This window comes from Suncus etruscus, chromosome 11, assembly GCF_024139225.1.
Source record: "Suncus etruscus isolate mSunEtr1 chromosome 11, mSunEtr1.pri.cur, whole genome shotgun sequence".
NCBI classification, from domain to species: domain Eukaryota; kingdom Metazoa; phylum Chordata; class Mammalia; order Eulipotyphla; family Soricidae; genus Suncus; species Suncus etruscus.
In genome coordinates, this window is record NC_064858.1 from 21,955,766 (window position 1) to 21,977,918 (window position 22,153).

Here is a 22,153-nt window from a genome sequence, read left to right on the forward strand (position 1 = left end):
GATCCCTGAGCCTGAGCCAAGACTGAGCCTGAGCATGATTGGGTGTGGCTCAAAAAAATGAAAGAAAGAAAAAAGTACTGAAGTATGAAGTAGAATGAGAAATCTGAGAGTAATTAGAGTAGAAAGACTAATGCTAGAGTCCTAGAATACCGAAGTTAATATTAGTGTACTGAAGTAGGAGACAGTGTCAGAGAACTTACTTAGGAGGGTTATGTTAGAGCCCTAGAATATGGATGATGTTAGAGTACTGACATAGGGAGAGCAATGTGAGAGGCCGAAGTAGAAAATAATGCTAGAGCTCTGTGTGTGGAGGACAATGGTGGAATACTGAGGTAGGGAAAGCAACACCAGAGTATTGAAGGTTATGTTAGAGTCCTGGAGTAGGGAAGGTAACACCCTTGTGTAATACACCTGCCCTGGTGTATAGAGGGTAATGTTAGAGGTCGGAGTACCGTATTTTCCGGTGTATAAAACGACTTGTGAAACAAAAAAAAAAGTCAACCGAAAATCGGGGTTCATCTTATACGCCGAGTATATACCAAAAAATGTTTCAATATGCCGCTAAACGAAAATTGTCTGAATATTGCCACAAAACGAATTTTCCAACTCAATCCTGCACCAATCACTGCCAGGCTGCTCAGACCGTCTCTCTAACTCAGCCAATCCAAGCAGGCTTTTTATGCATGCAAATTAGACAATGTTCTGGACCCGAATCTACACTGTCAAAAGCCTGCTCAGATGGGCCAGAGTTGGAGAGGAAGTCTACTACAGTATAACCTCTGAACCTTTGCTTGTTGTGATTGGCTCACTGTGGTACATACTGTTGCAGCACAGGAGCGTTCTGTCTAATACAGCGAATATAGGCCTAAACCTATGTTTTAACTGCAAATTTAGGGGGTCGTCTTATACGCCCAGTCGTCTTATACGCCGGCAAATATGGTAAGAAGGATAATGGTAGAGTGTAACCCACCCCTCTTTATTCCTGTGTAAGCCTACCTACAAAAAAGACCCTCCCATTTCTGGGAGGGGTCTTGGGGAGGTTAGAAAAAGTTTGGCCTTGGGGCCAGCGAGGTGGCGCTAGAGGTAAGCTGTCTGCCTTGCAAGCGCTAGCCAAGGAAAGATCGTGACCATGGTTCGATCCCCCAGCGTCCCATATGGTCCCCCCAAGCCAGGGGCAATTTCTGAGTGCTTAGCAAGGAGTAACCCCTTGGCATCAAATGGATGTGGCCTGAAAAACAAAACAAAACCAAACAAAACAAAAAAAAAAAACAGAAAAAGTTTGGCCTCAAGGTCAAAAAGGGATTTGCCTGGATGGAGAAGGAGCAGAAGGAGAGATGGCTGAGAGACAAGTTAGGATGTAGGACTGAATAAGAATATAGCGTAAATGGTTATGTTAGGCCACACATGTGGTGGATAGGGCAAGAATAAAGCTGCTACATCCTGAAGCCTGCCTGTGAGTGAGTGTTATACCCGCTGCTCTCCTGAACCCAGATACCCGCCAGCTGGAGGGGTTTGAAGCCATGTGGCCTGGGACAGCAGAGAAAGGTCCCTCCATTCATGCCATACCATCCAGCTCCATCCTAAGGGCCCTCTTTATTAATTAATTCAACAGTAGAGTTCTGAAGTAATAGGGAAAGGTTAAAGAGCCAACACAGGGAGGAAAAGGAAAAGATTAGAAAATTGATTTTACCTAGGTCTAGACAATTCTGAGCAGGTCAGTCCATCAGGCAGTTCTGGCCACATGCTGTGATCACAGGAGTTGACGAGCCTCTCCCATCTGTGAGGAGCTGCTCATTCATGGGGCATTAGAAAATCTGACTGGGGTGTGGATGTGAGAAGTGTCTGGAAGGCAGCATGTGGGCAGGTGCCAGGACAAACATTTCCCTGGAGTGGCCCAGAGAAAGGAAGCGGTTGGCCAGTCCTGGTGATACTAAGCAGGAACTATGATCCTATGATCATTTGTACAGGGATAGGGGACAGGAAGAGACCCTGTGTATCAGGAATGTGGGGACACTGACCAGTGGATCAGAGTGTCCATCCCAAAAAACATCAAAGCTGAATTCTTGGTCTTGGTTCAGGGAATGGGGGACACTCATACTTCAAAGGTATTTTTTCTGCTACCCCTCAGTGGACTTTCCTTTAGGCCAGCTTCATCCTAGCTACAGGGCAAGAAGAAAGCAGGCCCAGAGGCACCCAAGCATCTTCTTCCTATTTCTCTTCCCCTCAGAACTCAATCCCACTTGGTGGACCTTGGGGCTCCAGCCTGGAGGGTCTGGGAACTCCTGGCCCAAGAACAGTCTTACTGGGTGTGGGCATACTCTGATCTCTGCTAGTGCTGAGGAACTCTGTACCCTAAGAACCTTCAAACTTCCCATCTCTTCATCTCTAATTAACTTCTACCCTCTCCATCTCCCTTCTATTCTCTCCCAATCATAGATGGACCCAACCATGAGTGAACCCAACTGTGAATGGCCTCCATCATAGATGCACCCAACCACAGATAGTTCCAAGACTGGGTGACCATGAATAATTCGCACTGTAAATAACCCCAATCATGAATAGTCCCAACTGTGAGTGACCAAACCATGGGTGACCCAAACTATGAATGATTCCAAAACTGTGGGTTACCCCAACTATAAACCATCCTAACTCTGGATAGGGGATGTCTTTCCTCTGCTGCCAAGACACTCCTCTCCTCTCTACTCAAAAGCTCCATATTTCTACCCTTGCTTCCTCTTTGAAATCAAGAAAGTCCTTTTCCCACACTTGTCTCTCCTCAAAACTGTCACCTGCCACTAATAATCATTCAATTAGTCCTGTATATTTACTCATTTATTTCTCATTACATTTTATTTTGGGCCACATCCAGTGATGCTCAGGGATTACTCCTGGCTATATGCTCAGAAATCGCTCTTGGCTTGGGGGACCATATGGGATACTGGGGGATTGAACCGTGGGCTTTCCTAGGTTAGCTTTGCAAGGCAAATGCCCTACAGCTTGTGCCATTGCTCCGGCCCCCTCATTACATTTTTTAAGCAATTATATAAAGATTTATTTTTTTGTTTCATAACTCTATATGTATGTAATAATACCACTTCCCAAACAACCACTATCTTTTCTCACATCCTTCCTATTTCCTCTGGTCACTGCCATCATTTTCATTGCATTGACGAGTTCTGTTATTTTTGGCCTGTTAGTTTGCTTTCGTTGTTCAGATTCCATACACAAGTGAGACCATCTGGTAATTCTCTCACTTCCTGACTTATTTCACTCAGCATTATTCAGTGCTCACAGGCATGCATTCCTTTGTTGGGGTTGCTTATTTGGGTGATGGAGACCACACCTGGCAGAGCTCCGGAACTGCTACTGACTCAGTGCCTTGAGGTTGTGCCAAGTGCTCAAAGGACCGTGTGATGCTAAATATTAAACCTGAGGCTCCTGCATGCAAAGTTTTCACTTCACGTGTTGAACTATTTCTCTGTCCCATGATTTTCTCTCATTTCTTTCTTTCTTTCCTTCTTTCTTTTTCCTTTCTTTCTTTCCTTCTTTTTTTTCTTCTTTCTTTCTTTTTTTCTTTCTTTCTCTCTTTCTTTTTTCTTCCTTCGTCCTTCCTTCCTTCTTTCTCTCCCTTCCTTCCTCTTTCTTTTCTTTCTCTCTCTCTTTCTTTCTCTTTCTCTCTTTCTTTCTTTCTTTCTTTCTTTCTTTCTTTCTTTCTTTCTTTCTTTCTTTCTTTCTTTCTTTCTTTCTGTTTTTTTCTTTCTTCTTTCCTTCTTTCTTTCCCACTCCTGGCAGTACACCTAACTCTGTGCTCAGGCATTACTCCTGATGGTGGTAAGGGGACCAAATGGGGACCAAATTAAACCCAGATCAGCCACATGCTAGTGTCCTACTCACTTTCTGATACCATCTTTTTTTTTTTTTTTTTTTTGGTTTTTGGGCCACACCCGGTGACGCTCAGGGTTTACTCCAGGCTATGCGCTCAGAAGTTGCTCCTGGCTTGGGGGACCATATGGGATGCTGGGAAATGGAACCGCGGTTCGTCCTAGGCTAGCGTTGGCAAGGCAGACAACTTACCTCTAGCGCCACCATGCCAGACCCCTGATACCCTCTTTTTATTTATTTTTGCCACACCGAGCAGTGCTCAGAGGTTACTCCTGGCTCTGTGCTCAGAAATTGATTATTCCTGGCATGCTCCGGGACCATATAGGATACCAGGGATTGTTCCTGGGTCTGTCCCGGGTTGGCCACACCCTACCGCTGTGCTATTGCTCTGGTCCCTTTTTAATTAATTTTTAAGAGCAGAGAATGTCCCACTTCTCATAAATGAGGATTTATATAGCAGCTTCTTGATCCGGTCATCTGATAAAGGACTCAGCATGCCTGGTGCTGGTGAATGATCTTGCCATGAACACAGAGAACAGAGACTGAGATGGTAGTACCTGACCACTTCCAGATATAGCCCTAATGTCTATCCATTGGAATGGTGGTCTGAGGCATGTTGAAAATAGGGTGGGAGGTAAGTGTTTTGGAAAATCTTTACAGTATGGGCTTAATTTCCCATTACTTACCAAATGTGACATGGTCTAGGGAAGAGGAGATAGTAAGGTATGAAACACTATGCCTGATACAGCCCACTGGAACCATGGTGCTCCTTCAGACTGATTCTAGAGAGACCAAAGGGCCATCAAAGTGCCAGTAGAGGGGCCAGAGCGGTGGCGCTATTCGTAAGGTGTCTGCCTTGCGCATGCTAGCCTAGGATAGACTGCGGTTCAATCCCTGATGTCTGTCTCATATGGTCCCCAAGCCAGGAGCGATTTCTGAGTGCATAGCCAGGAGTAACCCCTAAGCGTCACCTAGTGTGGCCCAAAAAACAAACAAAAAGTGCCAATAGAACCCTCTCTACTCATAGGATAAACTTGTTTTTCTTTGCTGCTTATCTGCCTTTCTCACTTTTTTTTTTTCTGCAATGAGCCTGGCTACTTTCCTATAAGTGGGGGATTTATATATCATAGAAAAAATAAACTCAAACAAGTTTCTTAGCAAAAGGCAACCTTCTCCATCTGTGAGATGGGAGTGAGCAGAAGAGCCTCCCTCCACTTCCTTCTCCCCTTCCTTTCTCCCTTCCTTTCCCTTCCTGCCTCCTCTCTCCTTCCTCACCCCTTCTCTTCTTCCTCCTCTCTTCCCCTCCCCCTTCTCCCTTCCTCTCTTCCCTCTCTCCTTCCTCCTGCTGGGGCAGGCCTTAGGTATTTCTGAAGTTCTGTGGTGCTCCCCGCAGGGTAGCTGTGCTGGGCTCTCAGCCCAAGCACATGTGACTGTCTCTTCAGGAATTCATACAAAGGAATATTCTATCTCTGGCTGGGCTTAGGCCAAGGTATGTGTGTGCTCACAGCCCTGAACTAACACTGGGAAAAACGTAGCTTTGATCTCAGCAGGCTCAGGAGGATCATATGAGCAACAGGCTGCAAACCCAGCCCAGGGCCTGACCGCAGCTGAACCTGCATGTCCTTCCCACTAGCACCCCAAGTTCAGGCTGTTGTGTGTCTGATGGACACACACACCCACAAACCCAGCTAGCAGGATCTGTCTCCTGGGCCACGAAGATGGCAGCCTCAGTTTTAGGAGATCTTCGGAGGACTGACCCAAGATGTCTACTATCATGCCCGGGAACCCAACATGTGGTGTGAGATCCTGCACTACAGCCTCTTCCTGTCAGAGTCCCTGCCAATGTGACTAAGGACAGTTTTACAGCAGGACATTTCTGGACTATGCCAAACACATACAGGCAAAGGTTTTGGAAAAGATATTGCCTCCACAACAGACCCAGGAAGTTTCCAGAAAATGTCAGACAAGGGTGAGCTATCCGCATTCCCAGGTTCCACATGGCAAATAGACCTTCTTGGGAGAACTATTCTGTCAGCCTCTGCAATATTGCACTAGATAAAAAAAAATATCATCTGGGCCTGAAGAGTTGGTGCAGAGGTGACACTGTCAGCCTGTTCTAGCCCACTGCCATGTATTCTTGGGCTCCACACTGAACGGCCTATCCAGCTGGAAATCCATGGTGGGGCCTCCCAAGTTAACCTCCTGAGCACCATCAGGGAGAACTTCCCACCCAAAAGAAAACAATAAAACATTTCTTTAGCCTTTGTATCCTAGTCACAGTTTTCTTTGAAGTGCCGGAGCTTCTCAGTTTAATGTAGTCCCATTTGTTTATCTTTGCTTCTACTTGCTTGAAGAGTAGTGTGTTTCCTCCTACTCTCAATGTTATAGAATATCTTGCCTACATTTTCTTCTATATACCTTGTGATTTCAGGTCGTTAAAGTTATAATATCTTTAATCCATTTTGATGGGAACTTTGTGCAAGGTATTAAAGAAAAGTCTTTTTTGCTTGTGGCTGACCAGTTGTACCAACAACTCTTGTTGAAGAGGCTTTCCTCACTCCACTTTGTGTTTCTTGCCTCTGTATCAAAGATTAATTGATTTGTATATCTGGGGGTCATCTCTGAATACTCAAGTCTATTCCATTGACCTGAGGATCTGTCTTTATTCCAATACCATGCTATTTTAATGATTGTTGCTTTGTGGTACAATTTAAGGTCGGGGAAAGTGATATATCTCATCTTTTTTTTCCCTAAGAATTGTTTTAGTTATTCATGGAAAAAATTATTCACCCAATATCCATATGATAAGGGGATAATATCTAAGACATACAAGGTACTGACAGAACTCAACAAGAAAAAAATGTCTAACTCCAAACAATGGGGAGAAGAAATGAACAGATATTTTCTCAAAGAAAAATTACAGATGGCCAAAAGGCATATGAAAATTGCTCCACACCACTAATCATCAGGGAGATGCAAGTCAAAATAACAGTGAGATATCATCTCACACCACAGAGATTGCCATACATCACAAAGAACAAGAATAACCAGTGCTAGTGTGGATACAAGGAGAAAGGAATTCTCATTCACTGCTGGTGGGGATGCCATCTAGTCCGGCCTTTATGGAAAACAATATGGATATTCCTCAAAAAACTGGAAATTGAGCTCTTATATGAAGAATACTACTCCTAGGAATATATACTAGGAACACATACACACACAAAACTCAATATAAAAATGCCCTCTGAACCCCTATGTTCATCACAGAATTAATTATAATAGTCAAGATATAGAAACAATCCAGATCCCTGACAGGTGCCTGAGTGGCTAAAGAAACTGTGGGACATCTACACAATGGAATATTATGCAGCTATTAGGAAAAGTGAAGTCATGACATTTGTCTATACATGGTTGGATACAGAAAGTATTATACTGAGTGAAATGAATCAGAAGGAGAGGTATAGACATAGAATAGTCTCACTCATCTGTGGTATATAAGAAAAAAGAAAGACAGTATAGTAATAATATCCAGAGACAATAGAGATGAGGGCTTAGAGGACCAGCCCATGATATGAATCTAGCCACAAAGAACGGTGAGTGCAGTTAGCATATTAACTGCACTGACAACTACTGTGACAATGATAGTGAGAGAGAGAAGCAGAATGTGTGTCCCAGACACAAGCAGGGATGTGGGGGGAGGAAAATAGGGCACATTGGTGGCAGTAAAGATGCACTGGTGAGGGCCTGGAGAGATAGCACAGCGGCATTTGCCTTGCAAGCAGCCGATCCAGGACCAAAGGTGGTTGGTTCGAATCCCGGTGTCCCATATGGTCCCCCGTGCCTGCCAGGAGCTATTTCTGAGCAGACAGCCAGGAGTAACCCCTGAGCACCGCCAGGTGTGGCCCAAAAACCAAAAAAAAAAAAAATGCATTGGTGAAGGGCAGTGTATAGTCTATGACTGAAACCCAAATATGAACATTTTTGTAACCATGGTGCTTAAATAAATTATTTTTTAAAATTTTTCTCTAAAAATACATTTCAGTATCTGAGTATATTTCTCACATTGACAAGCCTCTCTATTAGCATGTTCAAGTATCTTTTTTTGTTAACAAACATCTGAGGACACTGGTTACCAAGGAAACTAGGGAGGCCTTCTAGTCCCACTCCCTGACTTCTTAGGAGGAGGGAAGGACTGTAGGAACTTCAACTACCAATGGCAGATATTATTGCACCATGAGAATGACTGAGACAAAGAGCCATAAAAACCCAGAGGAGGGGCCCGGAGAGATAGCACAGTGGCGTTTGCCTTGCAAGCAGCTGATCCAGGACCAAAGGTGGTTGGTTCGAATCCCGGTGTCCCGTATGGTCCCCCGTGCCTGCCAGGAGCTATTTCTGAGCTGACAGCCAGGAGTGACCCCTGAGCACTGCTGGGTGTGGCTCAAAAACAAAAACAAAAACAAAAACAAAAAATTGGGAGGAGTGGCTGGAGAGAGAAAATACAGTGGAGAGGACACTTGCCTTACATAAGGTGACCAAAGTTCTATTTCTGACACCTCATATGGTCCCTCAAGCTCAGCTGAAGTGACCCTGAGCACAGAGCCAGGGGTGATCCCTCAGCACAGAAACAGAAATGACCTCTGAGCACAGAGCCAGGAGTGATCTCTAGCCCAGAGACAGGGGTGATCTCTGAGCAGAGATAGGAGTAATTTCTGAGCACAGAGCTGGAAGTGACCCCTGAACACAGCCAGGAGTGGCCTTCAAGTACCTATACTGCAAGATATGGCCCCAACTTTCACACCTAATTAAAGTATAAAGATGAATGAGAGCCTTGTTTTATAAAGCTGGTCCAAATCCAGAATTCCTTGAAATAGTTCAATGTCTCCTGCAAAGTCTCAGTTTCTCTTCCCCTACCCCCAGGAACCCTAGAATAGAGGTCTTTCTCCTTCCAGGGGATCCTGTTTCCTGCATCTTTACTCTGGAAACCAGGGGCACAAAGAGGCCCAGAAATCCACCCAGTCCTAGTATTTGCCCATCACTTCCATCCTGTATTTAATGGGAAAGCAGTTTGCTAGATGAGCCATTTAGGACCACTAAAGGACCCACACTGGGGTCTCTCTCAGGAACTTTCAGAGTTGCTGTACTGCCCAATGAGCACCCCAAAGTGAGGCGTGCCCTCAACTCAGGGCAGGGGTGTAGACAGATGCAAGTGGACCCATATATCTATTGCTACTGGAGAAATAGTCCTTGACACGGCCCAGCTGTGACAGCAACACATGGCTGGCTGGAGCTGCTGCCAGGGCCAGTGACTCCCCAAACCCCCACATCACTCCTGAGAGGTGTAGAGCTTACCCTGGATGAACACAGTCTCCTCAGGGGAACACAGAGTGTCCCTCTGGTGTTAAGACCACTCAGCAGTTCTAGCTGCAGGATGGATCAGTGCTCCAGGAGGCAGAGAAAACTGAGGGGATAGGCCGGAGGGCAGGAGGTGGGTGTTCTGGTGGGTTAGATAGACAGCATCAGCCCCAGGTGGCAGGGCCTTTCTGTCAAAAATCAAATGCATTCTTCTTTTTTGTTTTCCCCTTTGGGGAAACAACTGGCCTTTAAAAAGCCTGTGGTAAAAGGGAACTGTTACACTAGTAGTCCAGGGGGCTAAGGGTGGAGATATGGGATGCATGCTGGGAACTACAGTAGAGGGAGGTCAACACTGGTGGTGGGAACGGCCCTAAATCACTGTCACTATGTACCTAAAACACAACTGTGAAAGATTTATAATTCATATTGGTCTCAATTGAAATTATAAAATAGAAAATATAAAGAGCCTGTGGTTCAGCTACATGAGAAATATATGGCTAGAGAAATGGAATTCCTCTGTTCCAGCAGGTGGATGGGTGAGATACTTAGCCAGGATTACTCTGGACTATCCCAGGGATTTGAACTTTCCCCCCCTATCCTTAAAGAGGATTAAATGGAAATTACTCTGTATAATTCCCCTGGGGGCACTGTTTAACTCAAAGGCCATACTAGGTCTTCTTCCATGCAGGAACAGTTCCTAGGAAAGCACTGTGGGGAGAAGATCCCTCCCTTTTTTCATCTCTACTGAGACTTGAGTCAGGGATCAATAGTCAGCAGGGAGAAAGACGAACTCTTAGGGCACAGGGCAGGGCACCACCATCCCTGGGGTTCTTGCAGCAAATGGGAGTCCTCCTGAGAAGCCCAGAGCCTGCATGGCTCCACTGAGGAAAGAACCACCTATGTGCTTGGGTCCCTGGTTCCCAAAGCATACTAACAAGCTCACCTACCATACCAGCACCCACTCATCGAGCATGTCCCCCACTTGCTGTGCAGAGAAGCTTGTAGGCACAAGTCACCCAGATGCCAGCCGGCAGCTTCTTCGAGTCAGCTATGGGGTGAACTTGGGGTACCAACCTTTCTCAAAATTCAGAGGCCTGCTTTTTTCCTATAGGAGTCATGTCTGAAACATTCTATTCTTGGCCGACTTTAGTGCGGGAGACAGTGGTAGGAAAGGGGCCACAAACATTGTCCCTCCAGTCAGTCTGTGCCCAGGGAGGAGGCCCTCGAGACCAGATGTCTGCTGCTCTGAGTTCAAGGACTGCTTGCTACGTTTGCTCTTCATTTCTCCTGTCCCTTCCCTTCAACATCGCTGCACCATCTAAGGATCTCAGCTTCAGTACTCACAAGAGTTGCCTTGCTGCTGTGTCCAGACTCACAGGCATGGCCAGGCTGCTCTGGTATGTGGGAAGTACAAATAATTGAACTCATGGCTTCATGTCACCAAGACAGACGTTCTACCCCTGAGCTATCCTGGAGCCCCACAAGTCTAAATTAGTCATTCTTTGTTTTGGGTCTATACACGTTGGTGCTCTGATCATGCTCTGTGCCTCTCCCCTCTCTCTTCTAATCAGAATTTCCATGTTTGGGGGGTAGATAGCAGGAGTAGAAGTGAGGATCATATGGCAGATCTTAAATAGAGGCTTGTATTGTTTCTGAAATCACTGGGCCGTTCAGTCCCACACAGTGTGTGAGGGTTCCTTTCTGTGTCCACCAGCGCTGGGGCCTCTGCTGCCTGAGCTGCGCCACACCAGGGTAGGAGGTGCTCTAAGATTTTCATGTTGTCAGCACAGGCTGGAAGCAGTGCACAGCATCCTCAGAGTAATGAACACACAGGTTGGCTCAGGTGGCAGGACCAACCCCGCATCAGCAGCCCCCACATAGACAGCTCAGATCTAAATGGTACATCATCTATATCATCTATTGCTTTGGGAATCATCAGCTATCAGGAACTGTGCATTTTCACTAATCCCACTTTGGTCTCGGTCTCCGTTTTGTCCACTGGCCCTGACAGCCCTGTTACAGCCTGATGCTGAAACTCTGCTTTGGAGGAGGCCGCACTCTGAGGTCTGGGAAAGATCTCCAAGCCTGGCCTGCCTGCCTGTACAGCCTGTACACCAAGGGCAAGTCTGCATGACGAGTTGACCAGAGAATCCAGAAATCCAGAGATCCAGAGATCCCACCAAGGGACAATGTTTGTGTTGCCCTAGGAAACAGAGCAGTTCCTTGTGAGATGGCCACGTGCAAGAACAAGGAGTGCTAGAAGCCAGTGGAAGAAGATGAGGATGAGAAGTGGACAAAGGGGGAGACTCTGGTAGGGAGGGTCAGAGGAGTCCTCATGGGTAAGTTAGTGACACTTCTGCGTGTCCCCGCACCCTGCACATTCTGATCCACAACTTGAAAGTGCTCAGTGACATGTTCCTGGGCTCCAATCTCCAAGGCTCCAAGCTCCTGGTGCTGTCAAGTAAACCCCAGCTTTGGGACGTGATTAAGGATACACTTGTTTAGAGGACTTTAATCATAGGCCCTGCCGCTGATAATTTTACAAAATCTAGTTTCAGTTCACTCTTGGTTTTTTGCCACATATTTCTTTGGTAAAAATACCAAGAGAGGGCCAGAGATAGTACAGCAGGGAGGGCATTTGCCTTGCACGTAGCTGAACCAGGTTCAATCCCTGGCATCCATTATGGTCCCTGAGCCCAGTAGAAGTGATATCTGAGTGTAGAGCCAGGAATAATCCCTGATTATAGTTGGTTGTGGCCCCCAAAATAAACAAACAGAAAATAACAAGAGAGTAAGTAAACTGGAGAAGAGCTAAATATTGTAAATAATGCAAATCTAACTTGACTGTTTAACTATACACCCCTAAACTCCCTCCTCAACCACACACACACACACACACACACACACACACACACACACACACACACACACACACACATATTCTCATGTATCCTTTATTCCAGGCTGGTCATTTTGTTCCTTGAAGTCAGCTGTTATGGTGGTTCAGTGGAAAGTCCCGTAAATCCAGTCTGTTATGTGGGCAGGCTCACCCCAACCCACTTCTGGAAAGCATTTCTTGTAAAACTACCCACACCAGCCAGACTAACTTATTCTAGGCACAGTCAGAGCTGCCTGTCTCTGCCCCAGGAGCTCAGAAATAGTCCAAGGGAAACCAACCACAAAGAATGGAAAAGTGCCCTCTAGTGGCCACACACACTTATGGAGGCTTGGAATTGTTCTCTTAGATGCAGGCTAAAGAAACATAGTAGGGGAATGGCATGCTCAAAGATAAAACAAACAAACAAACAAACAAAAAAACAAACCCAACAACAAAGAGCATGACAAGCATGAGAACTGGTCTTTGATAAGAAGCCTTCCTGGGATAACAGGGATGAGAAGTCCCCGACAATAAAGGAGGAAGTAGTTACTCAGGAGGGGCTACAGGAGGTGGTGAAGTGTTATGCATAAAGCCCTATCAGTAATGGTACTGGAAATCACAATGCCTAAAAATGAAATTAAAAAAAAATGAAATAAAAAAAAGGATCTCTAATTACTAAATTTGACAACTGCAACTGAGCCGAACATTTCCTGGGACCATAAAGAAAGATCTTGGGGTTTGACAACTAACATGCCTGGAGCTTATAGTCAGTCTCATGACAGTATGCTACAAGGGTGGAGACACCCTGTAACTCTTAGGCCAAGAAAATTTTCTTTCTAATTTCCCCCAACATTTACTGTGCCTATGCAAAATCAAACAAACAAAATACTTGCCACATCTGCCCCCCCTTTTTTTTTGGATTTTGGGTCATACCCGGCAGCATTCAGGGGTTCCTCCTGGCTCTACGCTCAGAAATCGCTCCTGGCAAGTTCGGGGGACCATATGGGATGCCGGGATTTGAACCACCAATCTTCTGCATGAAAGGCAAACACCTTACCTCCTTGCTATCTCTCCGGCCCCTTCTTTTTCTTTTTTTCTTTTTTTCTTTTTGTTTTTTGGGCCACACCCGGCAGTGCTCAGGGGTTACTCCTGGCTATCTGCTCAGAAATAACTCATGGTAGGCGGGGGCGGGGGGGGGGGGATATGGGACGCTGGGATTCGAACCAACCACCTTAGGTCCTGGATCGGCTGCTTGCAAGGCAAACACCACTATGCTATTTCTCCGGCCCCTTCTTTTTCTTTTTTTTTTAAATTTATTTATATTTATAGCTTCTAGTTAGAGGCACTGACTTTTTTTTTTTTTTTTTTTTTTTTACAGAACCACAGAATATGAATTATCTTGTTCTGCCTCATATTTCTATGTCCTCCTACAAACTGAGAAAAGGAAAAAAAAAGTGGATAGGACCTACGGGCCAAGTGGTCTCAGAAGCACAGAGTGGAAATAAAAAAATGATTTGGTGGGGGGGTATTCTGTTTACGACTGAAACCCAACTATAATCATGCTTGTAATCATGGTGCTTAAATAAAGATTTTATGGGCCCGGAGAGATAGCACAGCGGCGTTTGCCTTGCAAGCAGCCGATCCAGGACCAAAGGTGGTTGGTTCGAATCCCGGTGTCCCATATGGCCCCCCGTGCCTGCCAGGAGCTATTTCTGAGCAGACAGCCAGGAATAACCCCTGAGCACCGCTGGGTGTGTCCCAAACACCAGAAAGAAAGAAAGAAAGAAAGAAAGAAAGAAAGAAAGAAAGAAAGAAAGAAAGAAAGAAAGAAAGAAAGAAAGAAAGAAAGAAAGAAAGAAAGAAAGAAAGAAAGAAAGAAGAAAGAAAGAAAGAAAGAAAGAAAGAAAGAAAGAAAGAAAGAAAGAAAGAAAGAAAGAAAGAAAGAAAGAAAGAAAGAAAGAAAGAAAGAAAGAAAGATTTTATTTTAAAAAAATGATCGGACCTAAATATCCAAACTAAGGGCAACGACAGTAGAATCAAGAAACCCAAACTGGGGCCAGAGTGATAGATAGCACAGCAATAGGGCATTTGCCTTGCATGCTGCCAACCCAGGACGAACCCGAGTTCAATCCCAGGCATCCCATATGGTCCCCCAAGCCTGCCAGGAGCAATTTCTGAGCACAGAGCCATAAGTAACCCCTAAGTGCCACCATGTGTTGCCCAAAACAAACAACAATAACAACAACAGCAACAAAAAGACCCAAACTATACACAAAAGAGACCTGTTATGCTAACAGTCTATGGGGCTAAGGTTGGAGATATGGGATGTATGCTGGGAACATACAGCATACAGCTGGGAACATACAGAACATACAGGGAGGTCAACACTGGTGGTGAGAACAGCCCAAATTCACTCACTATGTAACTGAAATACAAATGTGAAAGACTTGTTATTCACATTGGTCTCAAAAATAAAAGTATGTTTCAAGGATAAGCAGTAGGATAAGCAGCAAGCAGGTAGGGTGCTTGACTTGCATATGGCTAACCTGATTTTAATCTCTAGAACCCCTTTGTTTCCCTGAGGAAGATTGCCAAGAGTAATTCTTGGGGCCCGGAGAGATAGCACAGCGGCGTTTGCCTTGCAAGCAGCCGATCCAGGACCGAAGGTGGTTGGTTCGAATCCCGGTGTCCCATATGGTCCCCCGTGCCTTCCAGGAGCTATTTCTGAGCAGATAGCCAGGAGTAACTCCTGAGCACCGCCGGGTGTGGCCCAAAAACAAACAAACAAAAAAAAAGAGTAATTCTTGAGCTGAGAGCTAGGAATAAGCCCTGAACACCGCTGGGTGTCGGTCAGAAACAAACCCAAAACAAACCCACCAGTTATAGAAATGGGCTGGTGAGTAGGAGGGAATCTGGGGAGACTGGTAGAAGAAAGTGAACACTGGTGAATGGATTGTTGTTGAAACATTGGATGCCTGAAACTCAATCATGAATAACTGTAATTTATAGTTACTTCTAAAATAAATAGGATCATTCTAGATGCCGAGTGAGGAGACTCTAGGTCCAGAGTCCCAGGAGAACCTCCAGATGAAGAAGGATCTGCAGGGGGCACCCTAAACCCCGCCTCAGGGGCAGATCCTGGCTATTTCCTACCATGCACCACACTCTCCAAAGATGCCAGAAGACAAGGCCATAAACAGAGCTTCCCTGCCAGCCTGGCCAAGCCCCTAACTTGCATCTACTCTGTTCTGAAGTCACCTGTTTGTCTTTGTTTCTCTGTTAGTTTCTAAATTAATGATCAGCCGAGAAAGTCAACAGATGAGGGAATAAAACTGCTAAAATTTCCAGCATACTCATCTCATAAAACTTTCCCATTTGATATACAAAGCTCGTGGTTAATTTTATGAGCTGAATCAAAATCGAATACGTATACTGTATGCCATGACATTTAGAGGTAAAGATAATGTGGAGAGGAAAAACTTGGGGCTACTGTCGTAGATCTACTGGATCAAAGGTTCCAGAGCTGCACTAATAGAAACCTAATTTGCACATGTATACTTTAAAATGTTCTAGTTGCTGGGGCCAGAGAGCTAACACAACAGTAAGGCGTTTGCCTTGCATGGGGCTGACCCGGGACCAATGATGGTTCGAGTCCTGGCATCTCATATGGTCCCCCGTGCCTGCCAGGAGTGATTTCTGAGCACAGAGCCAGGAGTAACCCCTGAGTACCATGGGGTGTGGCCCAAAACCTCAAAATAAATAAAAACATAAAAAATAAACAAAATGTTCTTGTTGCCACCTTTTTAAAATATAGTGAGACTCCTATGCTTTGTCTCATGCAGTACACACAAAACCTGATCGAAACACATGACCAGTGTGAAGCTGTGAAGGTGACCGTCCAGAACTGCCTTCATACCAAGACCCTGAAACCACCCAGAACATTGCCTATGGTCAGCATCTCATACCCATGTCTGATGATCCTCTAGTGTGTCCCGATAGTTGGTCCCCTGGATGTCTCTGACAGCGGTCCCCTGGTGTGTCCTGAAACTCACTCTGTCCACACACACTGACAGCATCAGGTCTATAGAAATTGCAGCCTGTACCCACCGGGTGGATGCTCATCTTCGTTGCCCCATTGCTCTCACTGCCAGGACAGCTGTAGGGCCATGAGCTGGCCTCACTCACTTTTAGTTTCTAGCCCCTTACTTGACCTGTGGGGCCCATGGGAGTGTCCAGTAAACTAGAAATCGCCAGTTCAACAGACATTAGTAGAAGAACAATCATCTGAAGAGGGAATCAGGCAATCAGAACTTGAAATAGTCTACTTTCTTGGTTTTTTTGTTTATATTTTTTTGGATTTGTTTTTTGTTTTTTTTTTTTTTGGGCCACACCCATTTGATGCTCAGGGGTTACTCCTGGCTAAGCGCTCAAAAATCGCCCCTGGCTTGGGGGGACCATATGGGATGCCGGGGGATCGAGCCTCGGTCCTTCCTCGGCTAGCGCTTACAAGGCAGACACCTTACCTCTAGTGCCACCTCACCGGCCCCATCACTTTCTTAGCCCTGATTTGAGCTGCCAGTTCTAAAGACTATTTTTTCGAAAATGCTCTCAGAGCCAGTGACATGGTACAGAGGCTAAGGTCTTTTTTTTTGTTTTTTGTTTTGTTTGTTTGTTTTGTTTTGCTTTTTGGGCCACACCCAGCGGTGCTCAGGGGTTACTCCTGGCTGTCTGCTCAGAAATAGCTCCTGGCAGGCATGGGGGACCATATGGGACACCAGGATTCGAACCAACCACCTTTGGTCCTGGATTGGCTGCTTGCAAGGCAAACGCCGCTGTGCTATCTCTCCGGGCCCAGGGGGCTAAGGTCTTGCCCAAAACCAATTCCAGTTTAAACCCTAGCACCACATATGATTGATTCTTTGTGTCCTATCAGGGGTGATCCTGGAGCATATAGCCAGGAGTATGTTGTATGAATCTCCAAATACGCTTCCCCCCAAACAAACAAAAACCTTTAAATAAAAATGCTCTCCTATATTTTAAATTGTAGACATGAGGTCAGCATTTAAATTCCTCCCCACTGCCTGGTGGTTCAATGTCTTCGCCCAGGGAGTAAAATGCTTCTGTTATGAGTAACAGTAGCTCCCAGTGTCTAATGTCCATTTGGTCACAGTTGTAGGTCAGTTCATGAATCCTTTTGACCATAAGCCCAATGTTTCCCTGTTGTATTAATTATAAATTATTAAGAGTACTAGTAGGCCCGGAGAGATAGCACAGCGGCTTGCAAACAGCCAATCCTGGACCAAAGGTGGTTGGTTCGAATCCCGGTGTCCCATATGGTCCCCCGTGCCTGCCAGGAGCTATTTCTGAGCAGACAGCCAGGAGTAACCCCTGAGCACCGCCGGGTGTGGCCCAAAAACCAAAAAAAAAAAAAAAAAAAAAAAAAAGAGTACTAGTAGAGGGCCCGGAGAGATAGCACAGCGGCGTTTACCTTGCAAGCAGCCGATCCAGGACCAAAGGTGGTTGGTTCAAATCCCGGTGTCCCATATGGTCCCCCTTGCTTACCAGGAGCTATTTCTTTTTTTTTTTTTTTTTTTTTTTTTTTTTTTTTTTTTTTTTTTTTTTTTTTTTGGTTTTTGGGCCACACCCGGTAACGCTCAGGGGTTACTCCTGGCTATGCGCTCAGAAGTCGCTCCTGGCTTGGGGGACCATATGGGACGCCGGGGGATCGAACCGCGGTCCGTCTCCTAGGCTAGCGCAGGTAAGGCAGGCACCTTACCTCCAGCGCCACCGCCCGGCCCCTACCAGGAGCTATTTCTGAGCAGACAGTCAGGAGTAGCCCCTGAGCACCGCTGGGTGTGACCCAAAAACAAACAACAACAACAAAAAAAAAAACGAGTACTAGTAGTGTGGATGGATGGTGAGGCCTTTCTCAGCCTGGCCCAGTGCCTGCAGCCCCTTCATCCAGTGAGTTTGTAGGTATTAGGGTACAAGCAAAGAAATGATCCACAGCAGTCAGATGAAGTTTCAGGAGAAATCCAGTTTTATTACAAGGCCCTAATCGCCACGTGCTTTTTTCACATGGCCTCTAAGCTAAGCAGCCTCTCTGCTGCTCCACTCCATCCTGTGTCTCCTCTCTCCATCTGCCTTCCTTCCCTCCCCCCAGCCAACTCTTAAGTACAAACCACAGACCCCTCCCAGCTGTGGGAGGGTCTCACCATTCAGGTGAGACAGGCAGGAAGTTGGGAGCAGGGGTAACATCTCCCCCTTTCTTGTTTTAAATAAAAAAGAGAAAAGGTTAGCTTTTGTTTTCCTGACCTCTGCCTTTGACCAAAGTCAGGGACCCTAATATTACTGAAAGCAACAAAGTTTAAAGTGTATGATTAAAATATCAGCCCTTTACATAAAGAGAACTTTTCTGCAAATACTCTGGTAGCTTAAAATTCTTAATGCTATTTTGGGGCTGGAGTGGTGATGCTAGAGGTAAGGCATCTGCCTTGCAAGCGCTAGCCTAGGACGGATGGTTCAATCCCCTGATATCCTATATGGTCCCCCCAAGCCAGGAGCGATTTTTGAGTGCATAACCAGGAGTAACCCTTGAGCGTCACTGGGTGTGGGCCCCCCCAAAAAAGAAAGAAAAAAGAAAAAAATTCTTTTTTTTTTTTTTGGTTTTTGGGTCACATCCAACAGCGCTCAGGGGTTACTCCTGGTTCTATGTTCAGAAATCACTCCTGGCAGGCTCAGGGGACCATATGGGAAGCCGGGATTCGAACCACTGACCTTCTGCATGAAAGGCCTTACCTCCATGTTATCTCTCCGCCCCCCCCCCCTTTTTTTGGTTAAAAAATTCTTTTTATACTGGAACATTCTAGTTCCTTATCATAAACTTCTCTAAACAAATTACAAGAACATTTATGCAAAAAATACAGTTTGAAAACAGGCTACTACATTAAGATACACAATAAAACATTATTGCAATTAGGAAATATTAATTAAGAAAAACTATCAAACACATTTTAACCAGCAACACAATGGCTGATAGGGCTAAGAGATAAATAGGGTTAAGAGATAAACCTGGGACTGGAGAGATAGCACAGCGGAAAGGCGTTTGCCTTAGACACAGAAGGACGGTGGTTCGAATCCCATATAGTCCCCTAAGCTTGCCAGGAGCGATTTCTGAGCATAGAGCCAGGAATAACCCCTGAGCACTGCCGGGTGTGACCCAAAAACCAAAAACCAAAAAAAATAGAGAGAGAGAGATAAACCTGAAAAAAAGTTAAGATGAAAGAGGTCCTTAAAAAGTTGTTCCTGGGCCCGGAGAGATAGCACAGCAGCGTTTGCCTTGCAAGCAGCCAATCCAGGACCAAAGGTGGTTGGTTCGAATCCCGGTGTCCCATATGGTCCCCTGTGCCTGCCAGGAGCTATTTCTGAGCAGACAGCCAGGAGTAACCCCTGAGCACCGCCGGGTGTGGCCCATAAACAAAAAAAAAAAAAAAAGTTGTTCCTTAGTTGAGTTTAGCTGGGGTTGTTTTTCTCTCCTTTTTCTTCTTTTTCTTCATCACACCCCATGGTGTCCAGACTTTGGTAAGCTGTGGTCTACTCCCCAGACCGTCTGGGCTGGCCACGTGGTTTTGGTCCTGCAGAAACCCAGGCCTCACAGGCCATCCTGGACTGGAGCCACCGCATAGATCCAACTTGCCAACTCTGTTTCAGAGCTCCCCTGCCCGCCACTGCTGCCTCTCAGCCCCGGGGGCAGCTAGTGCTGGAGCAGACTCACGCCTGTCTGCAGGGAGCACAGCTCTTCATTACTGAGGCCACGTGTCTGGGAGTTTAAAGCAACTGAGGTCATCTTTGCCTGAAAGTCTGTCTTAGCCAGGGGTCTTCAAACTACGGCCTGCGGGCCACATGCTGCCTGCAGTGGTGTCTGATCCGGCCCACCAGCAGTGAGCGCTGTTTGGTTGCCAAGATACCTGCCAGCATATACATTCAGTGTATATCCAAATATCAGGAACCATGCACTCAAAATGGTAACCATCTTTGGTAGCACTTATGCCTGTGAACAGACTTTTTCAAAAATGAAACATCTGAAATCTCCAACCAGATCAAGATTAACTGATGCCCACTTGCATCACTTGTTATGACTGGCAGTGACAAATATGGAACCGGACATTGACCATCTCTTTAGCCAGAAGCAGGCCCACAGTTCCCATTGAAATACTGATGCGTGATCTGTTTATCATTTTATTTATATAAGATATGTGCAGTATGAGTAGGAATTAGTAGCTCATATAGTCCTGCCCTCCAGCTCTCTAAGGGACCGTAATCCGTTCCCACTTTAAAAAGTTTGAAGACCCCTGTTGTGTATGTAAATATTTTGGGGGATTACTATGTTACTCACCCTAAACTGATTGGTGATTGTGCCCTACCCTAGGGTGTGACCTGGCATTCTGCCCCCACCCTAGGGTAGGACCTGATTCTGCTTCCACCATTGGTTGGTATCTGATCCCACCTTTGGGTGGTACCTGACTCTGGGGTATAAAAACAAGGGTCTGTGGAAGGCCGAGGCTTTTTTGCTGGAACTGAAGCTGAGTCTTTGGACTTCAGTTTTGTCCTCCGAATAAAGCGAATATTTCCACGAGCCTGACTGTCTGCGAGCTGTTTACCCGCCGTTTCACCTCAGAACCGTGGGCTAGACAGGGTGGCAGACACGTGCTCCGAGCTGGAAGAGAAAGGCCTCATCCTCCATCCCTCCGTCAGTCAACCTCTTCAGGGGCTGACTTGCTACAGACCCCTGGTCTTAGCCAAAGCCAGAATCGTGTTGGGGGCTGTAGGTCGTCGTCCAGATGTCAGTCCAACATCAATGAAGCACCTTTTTTCTTGTTGTTGTTGTTTTTCCCCAATCAGTGGCCTCTATAAGTTTCTGCAAATTGGGAGGCCGAGGTCCTTGGAAAAATCATTTTTTGTAGAATGAAGATAGCAGTCCTAGGCCTCTGAGGAGTTGTTCCAAGCTTTCAGCTTCCCTGCTTTGCTGCCTGGTCTGCTGCCTGAAGGGGTCTCGCCATGTTTAGATAAGGTGCCACATGGTCCAACCTTTGGGGCTTTCCATTCTCACTCATCTGAATAGAGCCAAGAATAAAAGCAAGACCAGAGAACTCACCATAACCCCTGAGGTCTTCTTAGGTCCAGGGTTCAAGTCCATGTCTGGGGGCCAATTGTTGTATTAATTATAAATTATTAAGAGTCCTTGTAGTGTGGATGGATGGTGGAAATATGGCGGAGACCCCTCCCCAAAGCCAAATGCTCATTTTACCTGGATGGTGAGACCCTTCCATAGCTGGAAGGGGTCTGTGGTTGGTAACTAAGAGTGACCTGTGGGGAGGAGGGGGAAATATGCAGCAAGGCAAGAGAGGAGAGACAGGATGGATGAAGGAACAGAAAAGAGGCTGCTTAGCTTAGAGGCCATTGAGGAATATGCAAATGGGAATTAGGGCCTTGTAATAAAGCTGGATGTCTCTTGAAACTTCATCTGATTGCCTGTGGATCATTTCTTCACAGTCACCTAGCACCTAGAGATCAGTGGGCCAAAGGTGTACGGCCTCACCATCCATACATACACTACTAGGACTTATTAATTAATAATTAATACAACATTTCCCCAACAATGTATGTCAACACCAGTTTATATACTTAACACTAAAAAATACGTGGATTGTCTGAGTTTACCACACATGACGAAGCAGAAGTCTTCCATACACCACAAAAGCACAGAGGGGAGAGTAAATGATGATGCAAGGAGTCTATAGTTAATTGCATGACAGTATACTTCAGGGGTGGAGAAACCCTGAATCTCCTAGGCCAAGGGAATTCCCTCTATAATATCCCCAATAGTTACTGTACCTATGCAGGGGGAAAAAGAAAAAAAAAAGCACAAAATAATCATTTTATTCACATATATAGTTACTTATTGATTTTTTTGACTTCTTTATTTTGGTGTAGATATTAAAGTTGATGTCTTCAATTTTATTTTATTTTATTTTATCTTTA